The 23,012-nt window shown below is 37.5% G+C and overlaps 1 pseudogene; it reads right to left on the reverse strand.

Moving 5' to 3' along the window:
- Positions 1-21,000: 21,000 nt before the first annotated feature.
- Positions 21,001-22,505, reverse strand: LOC123836010 (elongation factor 1-alpha 1-like; annotated as a pseudogene).
- Positions 22,506-23,012: the final 507 nt, after the last annotated feature.

Here is a 23,012-nt window from a genome sequence, read left to right on the forward strand (position 1 = left end):
TGCATTTTGAATCTGCTTCCTCAGTGCGACAGAAGTATGGCTAGATTTAGCAATGACTATGCATGATGAACAAATGCCATGAAGGTAGATTTGTCCTGCAAAGCAGCCTACTCAGTGAAGAAGGGAAGGCTGTTTCCTTCATATATTTATCAGTTCTGATAAGGAATTCGAAGCCTACTTAGGAATCTGTCAACTTACTGGTTGAGTGAATAACAAACATGGTGAGGAAGGTACAATTTAAGATCTACAATTTGGATAGACTCAAGTGTCCCTCCCATGTGTGACTGATACCCATGGTATGTAGAATTGTGTTGATGTAGCCTTTTAGCATATTTGCATTAATAAGGACAGCTACATAGGGAAGCAAAGTAGGCCATTTCTTCTGTCATATGATCTAGGTGTTGAGGGTGGGAGTCCTAGGTTGTCTCCCCTAAACACTTCTCCTATCCTCTCACTATTTGCTAACTGAAATTCAGCAATAGAACTGAAGGTTTAGATTCCTTTAACAAATGTAAGTAAAGGTGATCCCAAATTTTCTGATAATTCAGATTTTTAGAAACTGGTAAAGCTGATCATATCCAGCAGCTGCTTTCTCCTTTAGCATTTTTCAACAGTTCCTGAACTTGTGGCAAGTGTGTGCCCAGTATTTGTTTGTTTATTTAACTATTAATAAAATGCTGACACATTGGATGATTTTATTTGCATTTTTCTTGGCACATTCAAGCTTTATGTAATCAATCTCTATCACTCACCATATTGGTTAGGATAAAGTTAAAGCTGCCATGACAAAGGGACTCCGCCAGTTGAGTGACTTGCAGAAGAAAGAGATTTCTCATATAACAACGGACCCAGATACCAGTGGTCCAGACTGACTGGTGGACATTCAGGGACTCTGAGGTTTCTTTTTTCTTGTTTTTCTACCATCCTCTAGAACAGGGATCAGCAAATCATAGCTAGTGGATCAAATCTGTTCCACCAACCATCTGTTTTTGGGAAATACATTTTTATTGGAATACAGGTATGCTCATTTGAGTATGTGTTGTCTATGACTGCTTTTGTGCTACAATAGAATTGAGTAGTTGCAACTAAGATCCTGCATGACCAGCAAAACCTAAAATATTTCCTGTTTGGCCCTTTACAGAAAAAGTTTGCCCATCGATACCCAGAAGAATTGCCTTTATCCGTATGGTCACAACTGAGTCTTGGACATTTCATGTTAGACTTTAGGGGTAAGCAAAGATTTAAGGTAGTTGTCATTTAGCATATTGGAGATCATGTAGAAGTTATACACATCGCACTAATTCACATCCTTTTGACCAAAATTAGCCATATGGCCCACGCTGACTGCAAGAGAGGTTTGGAAATGTAATGTCTAGTTGTTCTTGTTTCTATTCCTCTGGGGAAATAGGCTAACTGGTTTTGTTGGACAGTTAGCTGACTCTGCCCTACTTGTATTTCTGTACACTGTCTTAAGAAAGAAAGGGGTAAACTAAAAGATCCTGAATCACAATGTCAATGGGAGTGTGTGCCATTGTGAACTTGATCTATTGAGTGATTTTCAATGGAAAATAAAAGAGTTGAAGAAAAGTTTGCATACAGTATCCATTGCTTTGTTGTTATCTGCAGTTACACTGGCTCTTGTGTGGTGTTGTTTTGAATTTGTACACTTGCGGGGGGTGGGCAGAGGATAAAAGCCAAAGAATAAGCAAAGCTCTTAAGAAGTACAGGGCTGGTTTAATGTGAATATGAGGATAACGAGTAGAGGATTAGAAAAAGATCCAGGAATCAAAAAGACCTCAACTTGAATCTGGCGTTACCAGTGGCTAGCTGTGACAAGCTCTGAGTTTCAGTTTCTTCATCTGTAAAATGAGGATAGTAATACCTAGTACCTAATTTTTACGGTTGTTGTGATGATTCAATTAGGTAATACATATGTAAATGTGTTAAGCAGGGTGGCTGGCAAGAAGTTAGTATTTAAAAGTGTGAGTGAATATTATTAGGCAGTGAAGTGCAAAGCTGCAAAAAAAAGGGGAAATTTACAATTATTAATCACCTAGCTGTGTCAGGAGTTCTGATAGGCAGTTTACTTGTGTTATCTCAGTGAATAAACTATCCCCTGGGGATACATATGTGTTTAGCATTTTTAAATTTTTTTCAGTCATTTTTGCCTCAGTGTGAGTGTCAGAAAATATTTTAATGGGACAAGTGTGGAAACTAGAGGGCACAGGGTAAGAAAGCAAGCATGAGTGAAGGGGAGAGATCAGATGGGGAGGGGAGAGTCAATTACATTATTTTGCCAAAGGCCAGAAGTGATCTACTATTTTAAAAATATGAATGAATTCAGGAACCAATTTGAAATATACAATAACTAATATTGAAGACAAAGTAATCTTTGTATTAAAAGTCAAATTTAAAAAATAAATACAAGCAGGGGCGCCTGGGTGGCCCAGTCTGTTGAATGTCTGACTCTTGGTTTCTGCTCAGGTCATGATCTCAGGGTCATGAGATCTAGCCCTGCATCCGCTCCATGCTCAGCCGGAGCCTGCTTGGGACATTCTCTCCCTCTCCCTCTGCCCCTTCTCCCCCTCCCACCTCCCGCATGTTTGCTGGCTCTCAATCTCTCTCTCTCTTTCTCAAATAAATTTAAATACATAAATCTTCAAACTGTTTAAAAAACAACTATAAGCATTTTCTTAAATTAGATGACACCCTGGAAATTAGTGTGTTTTTTTTGTTTGTTTGTTTTATAAGGAAGTATGGATCTTCTAGCTTGATTTTGGTTATTTATTCTCATTAATATTACCTGAATAACATATCTATATTATGATTAAAGTCATTTTTGCAATTATTTTAATGCATTATTGTAGTTTGTCAGATATTTGGCATTAAGAGTATTGACATTTCACATTCTATTTTCATCATCTCTGAAAAGGTTTATGGTAATAAAAAATCCTCATTGATTTTTACTTTTGAAGTCTTCACCCTATATTACTATCTGATTGCATGCCCAGAAAAGGAAGCCTGCCTTCAAACATTTCATTTTAGAATGTAATAAAGTGTAGCTAGAGGAAGTAATTTTTCTTTAGAAAAAAACAAATATTATGTAGTGGAAAACATAGAGGCATATTTAAAATACCTTTACTAAAGTTCAATTTTTGAAAGAAAGATAATGCTAAGATTATGCAAAAATTGCCTTGTAGTTAAATATGATTTATTAAGTAAGCTGGTGTCATGCATCATTAACAAAATCGATGACTCCTCAAATTTATATTAATGCTAACTCAGGCAGTGAGCGGTAATTACTTATGCTTGGAGAAATATCATATTTGCATGAAAAATTTACCTGAAGAGGATGGACATTCAATAAATATTGTGATAGCCAGCCTCACACATGGCCCCCAGTGATGATCCCTGCTTCCTGGTATCCACACACTTGTGTAGTCTTCTCTCAAATTATACCAGGGTTAGACTTTGTGGCCAATAGCATATGGTGCAAGGGATGTTATGTCACTTCAGATATTAAGCTATACAAGACTGTGGCTTCTATCTTTGGATTTCTCTCTGTCTATCTCGGCTCTCATACTCTGGAGAAAGCCAAGTCATGAGCAGGCCTATGGAGTAGCCCACCTGGCAAAGACCTGAGGCCTCCCACCAATACTTTCCTAAGTGTGATTATGAGTACTTTAGTCCCTTTAGAGAGTGCATCCCTGGTCATAACTTGACTGCCACCTTATGGGAGACCCTGAGCCCCAACCACCCAGCTATGCTGATCCCAGATTCCTGATTTTCATAAACCGTGTGAGACAATAAATGTTTTAAGCTGCTAAATTTTTGAGTATTTTGTTACAGAGCAATAGATGACTAATATGAAGATGATGGTTTCAGACATTTCAAAGAATTTTTCTAGAAAAGGAAAAAAACATTTGATGCATATTTAAACACGTAACATTTATATCTCGTATTTTGCTGGTCAACTGGGCAAACCTTATATGTTGGTGATTATTGCTTACTATGTCACTTATTGCTTACCGTGTGCCAACCAGTATACTAAGCATTTTACATACATTATCTCATTTAATTATCACATACAATATTATAATGCATTACTATCTTCAATTTATAGATGAGGAAACCGAGGCTAAAAGACTTGAAGCAACTTGCCTATAGTCACATACTTGAGTGGTATAGCTAGAACTCAAACCCTGTTCTCTTTGATTCCCAAGTCTGCTCCTAACAAATATGCAAAAGAAGACCACTATGTTGGTGGCTACAGTATGGTTGGGAAAGATCCTCCTGCACCCCCAATCGTCACCTATCTACCCAGTGTTTTCCAAAGTTGTTTTTATTAAGACTCTCAGTAAAATATAGTTTACACTGTGTCCAGTATGCACTCTCTCTCTCTTTCTTTTTCACTCTCACACACACACACCCCCCCTGAAATAAGCACTTGACAAAATAATACTTACACTTATGTGCTCTGATATTTTCTATTCTAGTCTATTTTAATCAGTTTGATTATGAAATTGGTGGTCACAATTTCTTAAATATCAAAAATTCATTTTAAAAAATTTCATTTCTGGCTGATGTTTGGGCACTTTCTTCAAGGATGAATTCTTATGTTTAAGAATGCTTTTTGTTAAAGTGTGGACTGACATAAGGCTACATATACATGCTAGCCTTGCATTACAAGTTAAATTCATTCATTTGAAAAGTAAGTACATTGCTGGTATAATACTGAAAACTTTTTTTTTTTAATTGTAAATGCATTTAGGTGAGGCCTGTTTTCTCTAGTTTATCACAAGCCCCACAAACCCTATTGCTTAATATCCATACATTTCCCTTATTTCTATGATCTTTTAGATACCCAAAGGCACTTAATCTTACAGCCTCTGTTATCTTCTTTTGGAGCAGTGGTTATCCAGGTAGGCAGTCCCATTCCTGGGGATGTTTTAGAAATGGAGGGAATGGCATTTTCTTTTGGTTGTCACAGTGCTTGAGGATGGTATAGGCATCTAAGGGGTGGAGACCAGGCATTCATGGTATTACCCTGCAGTACATGGGACAAGCCTACACAGTGAAGATTCTCCCTGTATGTCATATGACTTTCAAATGGCCCTCAGATATTGATGTAAGGGAAAACCCTAAAATTATGTGGGCCTAGAATATAACTCTAAATTTTTATATGAATGCAAAGCATGTTTTATACAGTTTTAATATATGCTGACCTTTCCAGAAATGCAACTGCTGTATATAAATCAAGAGATCTTACTTTGTTTTATTTAGAACTTCATCTAGGGTTGTTTACCATTTCCAAAAATTGTGTAATTAATCAGTGCAATGCCCACTGGTGGCATTTGAGTTGTCAATACAATACCCCTATATTAATCCGCATTGATAGTTGGCACACACGTGGCAATTTTGTCACATGCATGGCAATTCTATGGATCTGTTTCTATAGCCCTTATTTTGAAATGTTAAATATAAAGAAAAGGTAGTGAAAATACTCAGTTCAATATTGTCTTACTTATGTGAAAGCCAAACTTCTTCAGTTTAAGTAGATATAAACATCTGACTACTTCATATGTCCTTCACTATCTTCATGCCCAAATATTTACATATTGAAATATGTGATGTATAACATTTACATATTATCGTATTATGAAGCCCTTTTCTGGTATTTCTCTTTTATGTTTTAGTTACGGCATTTTATTGGTATTTTGAAATTTTGTGTGTAGATGAGTTATATTATTTATGGTTTTCATGAAGAGGGCATTACAAAATATTGAAGACAAGGAGGCACTGGTCTGCTAGAGGTGAAAAACCTCTAATCTATACCTATGCAACAGTGTTAGCTATTTAAATGTACAGGTTTCTAGGCCACAGCTAAGGCCTATAGAATTAGAACTACTGTGAGGGCTGAGCCCAGGAACTGACCTTTCTAATAAACTCCCAGGGTGATTCTGACACCGTCTTTGTGAAATCAGTTTCTAAACTGGCATTTGGAAAGCATTCATCTTGATGTCATCATCTTCTGCCTTTATATTCTTGTGATCTTAATCCTACCCTCATCTCTTCTTAGGAAAGGAAATAAATTATTTCTTCCGACTTTTATTTTATATTTCTCTCTCCACTGGTCCCTTTATCTCTGTCTACATGTGTGCTTAAAGAGTCAGTGGCTTAAAGAAGTCCTTATTTGACCCCATTTTCTTCCTAAAACTACGCTTTATCATTCACATTTAACTTCTGGAATGAATGTCTTGAAAGAGTTGTGTATCATCTCTTATCTCCACTAATATTTCTCAGTTCTCAACAACTTGTAATATGTCTTCTGCCCTCACCACTTTAATGAAACTATCTTTCACACTGTTCTGACAATGCAATTACAACTTCTCAGTTCTGATGCTGCTCAATTTCTTCGCAGCATTATACACTTTTGAAAACCTTCTCCTGCTGGAAAATTTTCTTGGTTTCTGGAACACTGGGCTCCCCTCGTTCTCCTCTTACCTCTGTGATAAATACTGATAAAGTTTCTCTTTCTGACTCATCTTGTGTCCACTCATTATAGATTCTTTCAAAGATTCAGTCCCCAGATCAGTTTTCTACACATATATGTCCCCAAAATTGTGTCATTGGCCATTTGTTTTTAGGATCCAGGTCTATATTTTTACTTGCCTTCTGGGAACTTATTTATACACAGTATATCCTCTAGATATCTCAGTTTTATGCATTTAAACCTGAACCCATCTTTCCTCATAAAGGAGCCATAGTCCCTTTCTTTTAGGTTAGTTAACATCACCACCAAATTATTCAGACTTAAAACGTCAGTCAACTTAAACAACCCTTTCTCATCCTTCATATATAACATGTTAACAAATTCTACTGATTCTTCTTTTACCTCTCCTATATATCTTTTAAATTCCTACTGCATCTATCATCATTTCAAGCATTTGTTACCCTTTCACTTTGACTCTGGCCTCCTGACTAGTCTCCCTTCTTCAATGCTCTCATATTCCCATCTGCAGCTCAGCATTTAACTACATGGCCTCCAGAGCCAGACTGTCAGTGTTTGACTTCACCACTTACTGTATGACCTTGAACAAGTTACTCAGTCTCTCCCTGTGCTTTAATTTCCTTTATCTATAAAAATACAGCCAACAAGAATATCTACCACATACACATACAATTCTTTTGATGATGAAATGTCATATATATATATATATATATATATATATATATATATATATATATATATATATATAATGTATATATTGCTTCAAAAAGTCCCTGAAACAGGCCAAGCACTTAATAACTGTCATCTGTTATTAACTCTTTGACTTACTAGCATTTTTACCCAGGTTTATATTTTCCATTCAAAAGTCCCTAGGGTCCTCGTAGAAATCTTTGCAATTGTAAGTAGCCTCAATTATTTAGCCTCATTTAATTTGATGTTTTGCATAAATTAAGCATGAAGAAAGAGATTGCCTTTCACTTTGCTCCCTTTGGAGTATTTTGATAAACTACATCATAATGTAAATGGCTCTCTCTTCAGGTCAGAACATATTAATTGTTCCTATCTTCTAACATTATTTGCGTTTATTGGATCACTTATAGTTCATCTGTGAAATCTGACTGATTGATGTGGCCTCGCATTTCTGGGTGAGGAAGAGAGTACTTCATGATAGCCATTTCCTTTATGTATACTCTCAGTTATGTCTTATATGCTGTGCTTTTTGCTATCAGCTAACGAAGCTGCTTCTTGGGAGGCAAAGGAAAACAAATCTAACTATAATCCAGAACTGTGGTGCTGGCTTTGAGAATGATATTCTCTGAAATAGTCCTATATCTGGCAGACTAGGGAAGTCTTTTTTTGGGTGAAGTAAATATTTACATAAGCTCTTTAGAGTGTGCTTCTCTTGTACATTTATTTCTTTGACCATTTTATCTATATTCCATACAGTACATGTTGAGTTTTTCAGGATAAGTCTATCTCTCTTCTCTGATATGGTTTGATTTTTATATTCAAGGTGGATGGATTCTCACTTCTACCCTCACCACCCTTGTCCTGAACAAACTGTGTGGGTTTTGAGTGGATGGAAGTCAGATGTGAGTTTGCAGAGCTCATGTCCAGTATAGCTCACCCCATGATCCATTTAGTGTTCAAAGTTGGCTACAGGCAAGAGGCAAAATACAATGTGTTTGCCTTGTTGCCCTTCACAGTGTTAAAAATAAAACAACAAGCCCAAAATGGAGTCACTTATGCTAAGCCCCTTGTCACCAAACCTAGACTTGATTACAGTTTTAGCTTTTCCATAACTGGAATCTCAAACCAGTCGATCAGGAATCTCCTGATCAGCACTAGGTCAGTAATCTGCTTGGTAGACCCCTGCCATCCCCTAAAGGAAAGTAATCTTGCAATAACCAACCTACCTTTTTTGCCTAGTAGAACTTCCTTGTTCCTGCTCCCTTCTGCCTATAAATGTCTTTCATTTTGTACAGTTCCTCAGAACTTCTTTGTATCTGCTAGACTGGAAGCTGACTAATTCATGAATCACTGAATAAATCTAATAAGATCTTTAAAATTTACTCAGTTGAATTTTGTTAACAACAATTTTAGGAGTGTTTTCATAAACAGATCAGCAGAACGGTAGGAAAAAATGGAGAGTTGAGGAGAGGAATGGAAGGAAAAGAGCTGGAGAGAGATCAGCAGATGGAGAAGAGGGCAAGGGTGTGTTGCAGAAGAAACTTCTCAGCCTTCTCATCTGGCTCTTAGAACATCCATTGTTTTACGTGTCTCCATACAAATGGATATGGTCAGATCCTAGGTAGAGGTCCCCTTCAACCACTGAGGGCAGCTTTGAAAAACAATTAACTTCTCAATGCAGTACAAGAGATCTTTAAAATCCCTATACTCTTGACTTTACCTGGAATCTTTTTTTAAGATTTTATTTATTTATTTATTTGAGAGAGCAAGTGTATGCATGAGCGGGATGAGGGTCAGAAGGAGAGGGAGAGGGAAAGAGAGAGAGAGAGAATCTCAAGCAGACTCCACACTGAGCCTGGAGCCCCACATAGGGCTGGGTCTCATGACCCTGAGATCATGACCTGAGCCGAAACCAAGAGTCAGAGGCTTAATCAACTGAGCCACCCGGGAGCCCCAACTTTACCTGGCATCTTTTCTCCCAGATCAGATATCCCTTACACCTTACCTGTCAGTTCCTTCCTTTCTTTTTGTTACTCACTCTAAAGTAGCTGTGATACTTGCTTCTTAATAGCTACTAAGGCAGCAGGCAGGGAAGTGGCAGGGTGAGGGCCTACTTATATGGTGCATAGAGGTCAAAGTATGAATTTCATGGAGAAAAATGATGACAGACTAGTAAATGAGTATGAAGTGTTATCCTTTATTTATTAGAAATGTAGTTAAAAAAGACCTCTTTTAACTTCCCTACACATCATTTTCCTTCCACAACTTGTTTGACTCGTTTCTCATTCACTGCTCACCAGCAATCCCTCACTAAGCTGGTGGACTGCCTGTCTCCTTTCTTGCCCCTTTATGGTTTACCTGGCCCTTCCTCTGCATAGTCATAACATGGAAAGTATACTTTTATATCATTGAAGCTGCTGAAAAAGCAGAATGATTTTATTGGTTTTGATTCATGAGGCTGTCATATTAGTTAAGTCAAGTCTGCAAGTAGACAGAATGCTGAAGCATTTATTTAAGAAGGGATATGTAAAACATTGTGTGTTATGGAGTGCCACATTCATTGTATTATGCTTCACAGCAACTCCTCCAAAAACTGAAGACGTGGCCTATGACTCCTCAAGTTGATCATCTTAGTTGGTGCAATTGAACATACACAATGGGAAATATTTTAAAAACAAAATTTCAAAGAAAAAAAAACCCACCCAAAACAAAATATCAACAACTGTAAGTTGATTTTGTAATAAATCCGCTGCCTCATAATGGTGCACCATTCTTTTGGGGTCAGTGAAGGAAGAGATCTGATGGGTGCCAGTTAGACTTTGAAGAAGTAGTACATGGAAGTGGATGAATTTAGAGGGGAAAGAACAGAGAGCTTAGGACTGAACCATGGTGAATTCCTAAAGTCAATGTGTAAATTTAGATTTGGATTCAATACCACTTAGTAATTAGTCACTGTGTGCTAGACTTGATATTTTTACATATGTGATCTCATGTAATTGTCATAACAGCTTTGTGATATTGATGCTCAGGAGGATTATATAACTAGACCAAGGTCACACAGTTGGAAATTGTTACTTTGGATTCTAATGCTTGATATTTTATTCTAAACCAAGTAATTTTTCAATTATACTCCATGAAAAAGAAAGGAAGCCTCAGGATAAAAACAGAGAATTAAAACCTTGAAAGGTAGACAAGACAATGCAGCCGAGAATTAAACAAATGAGAAGTGACCATTGAATTTAGCTAAGTCACATTTTTTTTTTTTTAAGTGAAGAATCCACGGAGAAGGAAACCAACAGGTACTTGCTGACTCACACAGGGAGAGCACTTTGTTGAAACATTTCTGCCTTATTTGCATTAAGAAGGATTAAATATGAATGCTCTAGGCTACAGTGTTTTCTTTGGTAGGTTATGATTAGTGTCTTTCTCCAATAAAATGTGTGTAAATTGAATTCACAGTAATGTGATTTCTATTTGTAATGTACATTGCCATTGCATTCTGACAACTTGAGATCTGTCACGAAGAAAGAAAGAAATAATTAGTGATCAGCAGTGGGAGTTTAATAAATTTTAATTCTCCAGCTGTTGTGCAAAATGTCTTTGTGCATGTAGATTCAATTAGTCATAAAGGAGGGAATCAGAATAATGCAGCTACATTATGTAGCTTTTGAACATGCACTGTAGGTAGAAATTGGTAGGTTCTTTAATTTACTGCCACTATTTAGGGGGAACAAAGACAGCAAAAATCTTTCAAACAAAGGATTCTTAATATTGACAAGGGAACATTAAGAAAAACCTCATGGTCACAGTAGAACTATAGAATATACTGATATTATAGGCTATAAATTGAGATAATAATTACAAAGAAAATATTGTAATTTGATTACAATTTAAAAATAAACATATACAAATTTAAACATTTGTCCATCTGAATGAATCATAAAATTTAATAGCAAATGGCAATCTGGGGTAAAATGTTTGCAAATATATGACAGATAAAGGGCCGATGCATTTAATATATAAAGAAATTTTGCAGATTAGTGACAATTAAAAAAATACACACATAATAACATCCCAATAAAAAATGGGCAAACTCTATGAGCCAAAAATTTACAAAAGAAGAAATATGAATACAAATAAATGTGCCCCAAGATTTGTCATTACTAGTCTAAATGTAGGAAAAGATGCACAATGAGTTTATGCCTTAATCTTCCCTGTGCCCCCCTTGAAACACATAAAAATGATAATACAAAAGTAACTTCAGAAAGACATGGTTGTGACAAAAAAATAAACTACTCCATGGACCAGAAATAGAATAGAGACATACTTGGTGGTGAAAGCACAGGCGTAACTGAGTTCTAGTTTCAGATACAGGCAGAAGTCACTGAAAATTTGACTTATGTGGAATACGGGAGCCAAAAGCATTGCATATATGGAGGGGTAGAGCTAAATTCACAGCAGGAAATCGGGAGCTAGGGTGGAGCTCTCCTGATCTGGGAAAGAAGATGATAAAACCTAGGAAAATGATAAAACCTAGGACCGTGGCCTGGGGCCTTTTTAAAGCTGCATATCTATCAGGTCCTCCTTTCTCCTGACCTCTTTTGAAATCATCACAGGTATGAGTGAAGAGGCAGTTCTTGAGCTCTCTTTGCTCCTGGGAATTTTGATCCCTCTCTCACTTTCATCAAGGAATGAAGGGGAGGACCCAACTCTAGAAGCTCTTGATAAGACCTCTGCTTGATCCTTCCACACTCACAATGAAAGCCATGCCTATTCCCTACATTTGCAGCATCCAGAACAAGCATGCCAACAGAAGGATGTGTACCATTTTTATACATATTGAAAAGTTGCATATAGATGTAACAAAAAGTTAAATAATATTCTGTCTCTTACTTTAATAGCTCTGCTTTCATAATAAGATCAAAACATACATGTATAACTATAGTTTTCTATGCTGAAAGTTAGTAAAATGCCCCAAATGAGTGAACTATTATTTTACGTATCTGACTTTTTTGTTTACAGTCTGGTGGTGTTTTGGTGAGTAATAAATGCATACAGAATGCATAAGTTAGTATATATTTGTTTTAGTAACACTATTTTTCTTGCTTTCATTGCCAAAATATCACTATTAGGATTTTTTTTTTTTAAGATTTTGTTTATTCATTTGAGACACAGAGATACAGAGAGAGAGAGCGAGCATGAGCAGGGGGAGAGGCAGAAGGAGAGGGAGAAGCAGGCTCCCCGCGGAGCCGGGAGCCCGATGCGGGGCTCCATCCAGGACCCTGGGATCATGACCTGAGCCGAAGGCAGACACTTAACCATCTGAGCCACCCAGGAGCCCCTATTAGGATGTTTTAATCAAGATTTTCACACAATCTGTGTTCCACTTGCAGTTCTGACTTGAAGTATTAAAATAAAAATGTATTCCAAATTTGTAAAATTTGAGTGTATTTTATATATTTAAATAAATATATATTTATTTATTTAAATAAATATATATTTAAATAAGTTAAAAATAAAATTATTTTTCACATTTTTTATAAAATAAGATTAATAAAATTAAAAAGCAAAGTATCACACATTTAAGTCAAAATTATATAGTTTGAATGTTTTAATTTTTTCAAATATAAATAAACCTTATTAAATATTTATATAAAGTGATGTTACTCACAAATTTTTAGTTTGACATGCATTAATAACCAAAGAAAAGAAATGGTAAATAAATTTTACCCATGCCATGCCTAGACAGTTGCATATATACCTTTAGGGATAAAATGAATTGTTTAATAATGTGAAGTATTCCTCAACCAATATTTACAATTGCTGGATTTGTGAGTTTCTCAGGAACCATAAATTGTGTCAGGAAGAGAGGTAAGAAAATGGATGCTGGGCGCCAATCTAAAATGAAATGCTATTATGCAACCATCTATTGCATTTATACCATATAAGTGGAACGATTTGGTAAGTTAGTCTTCGCTACCACTAAAATGATTGTGCTGCTCAATTCCTTCTTGCTCTTTAGAGCACTGTCCAGTTCTGACTAAGCAGTAGTGCAAACCACAAAAGGTTCGCCATAGGTGCTACTTTGGATTCTTCAGGAAGCAGATGCCAAGGCAGGATTAGACATGTAAGAGACTTATTAGGTGAAATACTTAGGAAAGACCAAGGGAAAGGATTTGTAGACAGGGAGTGTCTTCATACAGTGGTGTAAGTCTGACCCCTGTAGGAGAGTGCAAAGAAAGGAAAGAAAGAAGGGTATGAATAAGGAAGAGTCTCAGACTGCAGTGCTGTTCTAAGAAAGTTTTGGCCAAGGCAATGGGTATTCCTGGACTAGGAATTCCTGCCCGTTAAGAGAATACCCATCGTCTGCTGGAACAGGCCTGTGTGTGTTTCCCTACCATGCTTCAATTTTGGCTAGGAGCAGCCTAGGGAGAGTGTGGCCTTTACACAAATGTGGTGGTGGGCCCAGAGGAGCTACAGCTGAGCCTGATGGTCAACGAAGGTCCATGATGCAAATTTAGGTAACCCATTTCTTGGTGGCCGGAGTATATGGGTAGAACTCAAAATCGTTAACTTTATCAGTTCTCCAAAAATCGATTTATGGAGTCAGCTCTGTGCTTATTGAAATCCCAGCAGGTTTTTTCTGTAGGAATTGACAAACTGATTCTAAAATTCTCATGGCAATGCAAAGGACCTAGAGTAGCCAAAACAACAAGAAGAACAAAAATTGGAAGACTAACATTACCTGTTTTCAGTACTTATTATGAACCTGTATTAATCAAAGCAATGTGGCATTGGTGTGAAGATACACAAATAGGTCAACAGAACAAAATGAAGAGTCCAGAAGTAGACTCATACATATGTATGTAAGAGTGATTTTCAGTGATGGTGCAATGAGAATTCAGTCAGTGGGAAAAGGAGAGTCTTATTTTTTAATTTTTTTTAAAGGTTTTATTTACTTATTTGAGAGAGAGACAGAGAGAGAGCATGAGCAGTGGGGAGAGGCAGAGAGAGAGGGAGGAGCAGACTTCCCGCTGAGCAGGGAGCCTGACTTGAGGCTCAATCCCAGGACCCTAACATGACCTAAACCAAAGGCAGACGCTTAACCGGCTGAGCCACCCAGGTGCCCCAAGGAGAGTCTTTTAAAGAAATGGTGCTGGAATAATTGGATATACACATGTAAAAGTAAACTTCAGTCTATCCCTTGTAACACATTTAAAAATTTACTCAAAATGGTTCATAGACCTAAATATAAAGCTTTCTTAAATGGAGGACTGGCAAACAATAGTCTGCAGTCCACATCCAACCTACAATCTGTTTTTATAAATAAAGATTTATTGGAACATATCCCTGCTATTCACTATGTATATTTTTGGCTGCTCTTGTGCTACAAAAGCAGAGTTGGACAGTTGTGACAGAGACCATATGGTCCAAAAAGCCTAAAATGTGTCCTATCTAGTTCTCTAGAGAAAAAAATTTACTATCCTCTATTAGATACAACAGAAACACAGTCCATAATGGAAAAAAAAAAAGATGCACTTATCAAAATTCAAAATTTGTCTAAGTCTTCATAAGACACTGTTAAGAGGATAAAATGACAAGCCACAGACTTAGGATATGATATTTGCAAATCATATATCTGATGAGGAATGTTTATCCATATAAAGAACTCAACAGTAGAAAGTACAGACAACCTAATAATAAAATAGGCAGAAGACTCAAACTAGGATACTTCACTGAAGAAGATCTATGGATAGCAAATAAGCACAGAAAAAAATATTCAACATCATCAGTCACTAAGGAAATGTGTATTAAAACCACAATGAGATACCACTACATACCTGTAGAATGGCTGCACTTTAAAGGACTCATTATACCAAGTGTTGGCAAGGATGTGCGGGAACTGGATATCTGCACACTGCTGAAGAGAATGTAAAATTGTACAGCCACTTGGAAAAACAGTTTGCCACTTCTCTTGAAAGTTAAATGTACACCTATCATCTAGCCACTTTGCTCACAAGTCTTTACAGAAGAGAAATAAAAGCATATCTCCCTATAATTACTTGTACATGAATATCCACAGCAGTTTTATATGAAATTTTCAAACATTGGAAACAATTCAGATGTTCACCAACAGGTGAATGGATGAACAAACTGTGGTACATTCATTTTTGGTACAATGCAACAACACAAATGAATCTCTATGCTGAATGAATAAAGTAAAAAAAGAATTCATGCTGTATGATTCCATTTATATAAAATTTGAGAAAATGAAAACAAGTTTATAGTTACAAGCACAGATCACTGGTTGCTTGGTGGGAAGTGTTAGGAGGGGCAAAAGAGGGATTACAAAGAGTCATAAGGAAACAATTGAGGGAGGTAAATGTGTTCATTGGCTTGATTGGAGTGATGGTTTCATGCTTGTGTAGTATGTCAAAATTTATCGAATTGTACACTTTAAACATGTGAAATTTATTGTATGCCAATTATAGTTCAATATAGTTGTTGTTTTTAAAAAAAGTATAAAAAAGTGTTCATTGACAAGAGTTCACCCCCCTTGGGGACCAGGACCCCACACCATGTAGAACCTAGAAATGTAAAGATGGAAAGCACGAAGTCCTCCTAGTTGGAAGTGATTGTAACAGGACCACTCCTGCTTTGACCCCCTGTTTTCTGGACTCATTTAGCCTTCCTTCTGGGGACACAATGCCATTTAGAGGCCTCTAATTTAATACATTTACCGCTTCTTGGAAGATGGCACTCTACAGAGCATTGCAACTGAGCTTTTGCTTTATCTGTGCCCTTAGAAGACTGTTCCAGTGCTCCGTAAAGCCAGTTGACCCTGGATGGTGCAGTATGCAATATTGACTGTGGTTACCATGGTCATAGGGCCATTTCTGTACCTTCTTTGTTTTCAACTGTTGTACATTGGTAATACGTTGGATGCTATATTGTGTGCCCATGGATTGAGCCTTCCTTCAGCTCCTGGATGGCAGTGCTGGCTGAGGCTCTTCAGACAAGAAAGGCAAGCCCATACCTGGAAGAAATATGTATCCCTGTGAGAAGAAGCCACTGACCTTTCTCAAATAGATGGGTATGATGTAGATGACTTGCCCCTAAGTGGCTTGCTGGTCTGCTTGAGACATGGAGCCGTAACAGGAGTTCAGTGTTGGTGTCTGAAAGAATAGAGATTCAGAGGCATTACTGGCTAAACTAGCTTTGGAGAGTGGAAGTATATGCTGGGAGGCCTTTATATAACCTTCACCTTTGCCGATCTGTTCATGTCCCCATTGTGCCATTTCCGGTGTGGCTGATGACAATGGCTGGCTAATGACAACTGGCTGAGTTATTTTGTCTGCTTGTTTTTTTCAGTGTGTCTTCCATTGGGGATGCATTCTGCTGGGAATTAATATATAATACACAAAATCTTGATATTTAGTACCCACTCCCATGTGTTCATATACCTCTATTCCAGACCTTTCTGTCTCTGATTTGCCAGTCCTTTTCCTTCCAGGCTTCTGACCAGATGGCCACATATTTATCATTTCCTTTATACATTTTTCTCATGCTCCTTCTAATAATTTGAAAGTAAATACACTATTTCCATTCTTTTAGTGGATGCTATTAAAAATTTAAGATGAGGACTTAATGGAGTCTAAAGTTAGTCACTATTTGTAGGCTTCTCTTGAACAATCTAAAGATTTAGAATGCTTTCACTCTGACCACTTTATCTCCATCTTACATGTTACTAGTGTCCTGTATTTTAGTTTTGTCTTATTTTTCTCTTTACTCCCTTAGTAAGATACTGTTATTTTTTATTCAATTAACATTTGTTTATATTTATACAAATCCTTATTACTTTTTGTGTCTTGAGCCTTCCTTCTGGAAGGCTCCCTTTTCTTTATTCCCAAAGTACATCCTTTAAAATTCCCTTTTCATGGGGGCACCTGGCAGGCTCAGTCGGTGGAGCATGCAGCTCTTGATCTCGGGGTCATGTGTTCACACCCTGTGTTTGGGCGTGGAGCCTACTTAAAAAGAATATTTTTTTAGAAATTCCCTTTTCATGGTCTGTTTTATGTAAATTTTCTCCATTTTTGTTTTTCAGAAAGGTGAATTTTGAATGAGAGCTAATCTGAATGTCAGATCATAAGTTAAGAGCTCTATACTGTCAGCATCATGAAGTTACTGTTACCTTGTCATGTTTTCTGTTACTACTCTGACGAAGTCTACTCTCAGTTTAATAGTCATTGATTTAAGGTATTTTGTCTTTACTCTTTGGCCATTTATAACATCTTTTTGGTTGGGTGTTGTGCAGTTCACTATGACATGTCAGATGTGGACTTTTAAAAATTTATTCTGCTTGTGATTTTCATTGTGTTTCCTAAACCCAAAGGCATCAGTCATGATTTTTTGCCTCTTATCTTTCCCCCATTCTCAGAATTCTCTTTTTCTGGGACTCCTATCATATACCCATTGCACCTTCTCATTCTATTTCCATGTTTCTAAACTTCTTTTTTAATATTTTCCATCTCTTTATCTTTCTGAACTGCATTTTTGGGTAATTTTTTTCAGATCTAATAGTTCCCAGATCTGCCCTTTATTAGTGTCTACCCTGTTGCTTAGTCCATTTATTGAGATTTAATGTTTTAGCTCACATTTTTTTTTCATTTCTAGATGTTTTATTTGGTTTTGAAATATAGCTGGCCTTTAAAAATAATGTCATTTTCCTTGACTAAGTTTTGACTATTGTTATTTTTTTATTTCTCACCATGCATTTTCTGTATTTTCTATTCAGTATCCATTAATTTCAGTATTTCATATCCTTGAGGATCTAATTTTATTGTTTATTTTATCTGCTAACACTCTGTGGTGGCTAACTGGATTGACTGCCTTACAGTTTGAAGTTGTGTGGTCACATGCATGGGGGCTTTATCTGTAGAAATCCATTAGGGTGCAGGTCCATGGTTCATTCTTTCACAGAAATTTGCATTTGCTTCTGCTAGCCACATCAGAGAGCTACTAATTTAGTGCCATGTTAAGTTAATTTTTTAGCTTGGGATTTTAAGGAACATGCAAAAAGTGCGTATTTAGCCACAAACCTGTGTTATAGGCCTGTGGTTTTGAATTCTCAGAGGAGATATTTTTCCATCAAAGGCTAGGTTGGAACAGATAAGAATTCTTTTCAACTCTCTGTCATTGCTAGTGGGTGGATTTTTTCCAGTCTGCCATTTCACTGAGGTGTGGAACATTGAGATTCCTAGTTTTATGTGGTATCTCAATTCCCATTAACCACAGTATGCAAACTTCTTTCTCTATTGGCTATTAAGCCAAATAGTTTGGGTGTTTTTTTATGTTAGTAAATCTCTTTTGAGTAGCTGCAATTTCATAATTGGCTTATCTCTCTGATTTTTACATATGTGTGTGTGTGTGTCTCTCTCTCTTCTCCTTCCCCCAATCCTCTCACTCCCTTCCTTCCTGGCTCTAAAATTTGCTCTCGTTCTTGGGATCATATACATGAGTATTTTTAACTTTATAGTTAGATTAACTGCGAATTTAATAGAATGCTTATTATATTTTATCCAGAATTTCTTGGAGGTTTTAATGGATTTTTAAAAAGATATCCAATCTGTTACATTTCTAGGAACAGAAGTTGATATGCATGACCTTTTAAAATAAAAAAGTAATAAAGTTAATTAACAGCATATATATTAACTCAGTGTTATGAGTTAAGCAAGTTTTTCTCGAAAGACTTCAATCTATATGATAATAACACCAGGCAGCAGTAGAGGGCCTGAAACTCTTTCAAAGCATTTTCAAATTTTATCTAATTTGACTCCCTCAAAACATTTGTAAGGTTGAATATCTCTACCAGGGAGGTGAAGTTTTTGCCAAGGACACAGCAAATTAGCAGCAACTCAGACCATTAGACAGGAAGACCAACATACTCTTTTCCATTAATTGTTCACAAAGTATGATGTTTGTCTCTGCACCGAAAACACCTCCTTTGATCTCAGAAATCCAAAGAGTTACAATGTAAATCTTCCTATTGAAAGCATGTTTTGAACTCCAAAGTTTGTGTTTTAGGATTGGAGTATAAAAACTCTGCTAGAGGCCCTGGTTACAGTTTCCTCTGGGTTATGAAGGCAGAACAATTTGTTTATACTTCTCTTTTGGTATGCACCATGTGATATCCTATATTATCATTACTTATCTAAACAAACAAAACTTAGAAATGTTAAGAAGCAACTGTCCTTCTGTCCCTAAGAACTTTAATCAACAAAATCACCAGGGCTTAGCCTTGTGTCCCCTACTTCGCAATATGCAAAGATATGTTTAGGCCATCCTTTCAGACACAGTGGCATTCTGCAGGGCCTGACATGCAGATGGGTATTTCTTTGAATATAATCCAGAAGGAATGATGTTTCCTTTTTATCTGAAATGTAACCTCCTTGGAAGTTAAGCTGATTCAAACACAGCTGGATAAGACCAAAGATATTTTTTGTAGGTAAATAGTATGAGTTGGTTGCAAACTAAACAAACCCATGTGGGTGGCCCCTATAAGCTTATTTGCTTGAGACTTGTCAGCTTATCTTGTCAGTGCTTGCAGGAGATACAGAGGAACAGAATCCTCCCTTTAAAAATGGATGAGGTGATTGGAAGACATTCCTGAAGGTGAGTGGGAGGTGAAGGCCTGGGAGAGTTGTAGGGAATGAGGGAACAAAGACTGAGCTATGATGTTTTTATTTTCTTTTAGTTTACTGGAATGGGGCTAGAGGTAAAAGTCTTACAAAGTGAGTTTATATCCCTTTAACTGAGAAGCCACTGAATGGATAAAAGTGGCAAATGTGGACTGCATTACCTTATGGTTTAGACAGTATGTTCTCTGGATCTTAAATACTGAATTTTGGAACAAGGCTGGTGATATATATTGAGCAATAATAATAATGTAACAACAACTAATATTTATTGAGCACTTACTATGTGACAGGCATTGTCCTACATCCTTTACATATGTTAACTAAGTTAATTTTCAGAACAACTGAATTAGTTGTTAGTAGTAGGTGATACTGGTGTCCATATTAATTGAGTCTCAGGTTAAGTAACTTGTCAAGGTTACAAATCTAGAAAATGAAGCTAGAATTTGAACTCAGACACCTGGTTTCTCTGCTCTCTATCATCTCCATGTCTTCAGAATTCTTATCTTCACCTTCTCTATTGGGGCACCTGGCTGGCTCAGTCGGTAGAGCATGCGACTCTTAATCTCAGGGTCATGAGTTCAAGCCCTACGTTGGTTGTGGGGCCTACTTAAAAAAAAATAAGGTAACCTAACCTTCTCCTTACTCATACATGAATCCTCTGCTGCTTTGGGTAGAGGTGCTATGGTACCCATTTAATGGGGATTAATATTAAAACTGTATTTAGAAAGCTATTGGGAAGTGCCATTAAGCAAAAAGGAATTTCCACATTCTGGATCTCAGCTGTTCATCAAGAAATCTATCAGAAATAACTAAGAATTACAGGTGGCACTTGGACAGTAAGAGTCTGATGTAAGTTATCTCCATTCAGTTGCACTTTATCTGCATTTGCCTTAAAGAAGAGGACACCGAGAGCATGGACATTTTCCAGTGCAAGGCTCTACGTTTAGGAAGTTCTTTTTTTTTTTCTCATTAAACTTTTGTTTTAATGGGTCTCAAAATTCTGTGACAGATTTTTGGTCAAGTTGTTTCCATTAAAAAGTACTGATTTTAAAAACTAATAAAACTGCCACACACACACACGCATGCACGTGCGTGCACACACACACACACACACAAATGGTCCACAAAACAGTCTCCTTTCCTTCTGAAGGTTTTACGATGCATTGTTATCATTAACCAGTCTTTTACTATTAAACTTAAATGGCCAATTGACACAAACAGTTCTGAGACCATTCTTCCACCACTGATTAAGACTGGGGTGGCAGGTATTGGGGATAATATTCATTTAGCCTTCTGAGCTTTCTGGGCAGACTTAGTGACCTTGTCTGCTCTAGCTGCCTTCTTGTCCACTCCTTTGATGACACCCACAGCAAGCGTCTGTCTCTGTCACGAACAGCAAAACAGCCCAGAGGAGGATAGTCAGAGAAGCTCTCAACACACATAGGCTTGCCAGGAACCCTATCAACGATGGCAGCATCACCAGATTTCAAGAACTTGGGACCATCTTCCAGCTTTTTTCCAGAATAACAATCAATTTTCTCCTTCAGCTCAGCAAACTTGCAAGCAATGTGAGCTGTGTGACAATCCATCACAGGTACATATCCAGCACTGATTTGGCCTCGATGGTTCAGGATAATGAACATCTTTGACAGATACGTTCTTGACATTGAAGCCCACATTGTCCCCTGGAAGAGCCTCACTCAAAGCTTCATGGTGCATTTCAACAGACTTTACTTCAGTTTTAACATTTAACATCAACTGGAGCAGAGGTGACTACCATGTCAGGTTTAAGAACACTGGTCTCCACTTGGCCCACAGGGACAGTACCAATACCACCAATTTTGTAGACGTCCTGGAGGGGCAGACGCAAGGCCTTGTCAGTTGGATGAGTTGGTGGCAGAATGCAATCCAGAGCTTCAAGCAGTGTGTTCCACTGGCATTCCCATCTTTACGGGTGACTTTCCATCCCTTGAACCAAGGCATGTTAGCACTTGACTCCAGCATGTTGTCACCGTTCCAACCAGAAATTGGCACAGATGCTACCGTCTCAGGGTTGTAGCCAATTTTCTTAATATGGGTGCTGATTTCCTTAACGATTTCCTTAATGATCTCTCTTCTGGCTGTAGGGTGGCTCAGAAGGGCATGCTCATGGGTCTGCCCATTTTTGGAGATACTGGCTTCAAATTCACCAACACCAGCAGCCACAATCAGGACAGCACAGTCAGCCTGAGATGTGCCTAGAATCATGTTTTTGATAAAGTCTCTGTGTCCTGGGGCATCAATGATGGTCACATAATACTTGCTGGTCTCGAATTTCCACAGGGAGATATCAATGGTGATACTACATTCACGTTCAGCTTTCAGTTTATCCAAGACCCAAGCACACTTGAAGGAGCCTTTTCCCATCTCAGCAGCCTCCTCCAATTTTCCATAGTTCTTTTGTCGATCCCACCACATTTGTAGATCATATGACCAGCCGTGGTAGACTTGCCCGAATCTACGTGGCCAATGACGACAATGTTGATGTGAGTCTTTTCCTTTCCCATTTTGGTTTAGGTTGAGCAGCGGTTTTCAAGATACCTGTGTTCTGGCGGCAAACCCGTTGCGAAAAAGCAGGAAGTTCTTTCATCATTTAGACCTTCCTTTAGGTCCTTTATTCAGCACGTATTTGTTGAGTACCCTCTATTTGCCAGGCACTGTGCTAGGCACTGAGGGCATTTTGATGAGCACAGACAGGTCTGTCACATCTTCTCATAGGATGTGTAGTGAAACGGGGTGGTGGGGAGACAAGCTAATAATCCCACAAATAAATGTATAATTACAAAACTGAGACATGAGTCATGAGGAAAGGCATTTGGGACTAGAGTGGAGATACTATCATGGAGAGACTATGGCATCCTCTGGAGGATTAGAAGCCACTTCTCTGAGGGAATGACATTCCAATTAGAGGAAGCAGCATGCAAAGGCCCAGTGCTCCTTGTTCTTAGAGCCTAGAATGAGAAATAGATTAATGATTTATTCATAGAACAACAACTCTGCTTATAACTGTGTACCATTCGTAATTTTCAAGGAGTTAGACATGCTCTTCTAGCTTTTTGTTGGCCAAAGAAAGA

The sequence above is a fragment of the Mirounga angustirostris genome, unplaced genomic scaffold (assembly GCF_029215605.1).
Source record: "Mirounga angustirostris isolate CCGP_5_RB_7025 unplaced genomic scaffold, mMirAng1.0.hap1 SCAF_11, whole genome shotgun sequence".
NCBI classification, from domain to species: Eukaryota; Metazoa; Chordata; class Mammalia; order Carnivora; family Phocidae; genus Mirounga; species Mirounga angustirostris.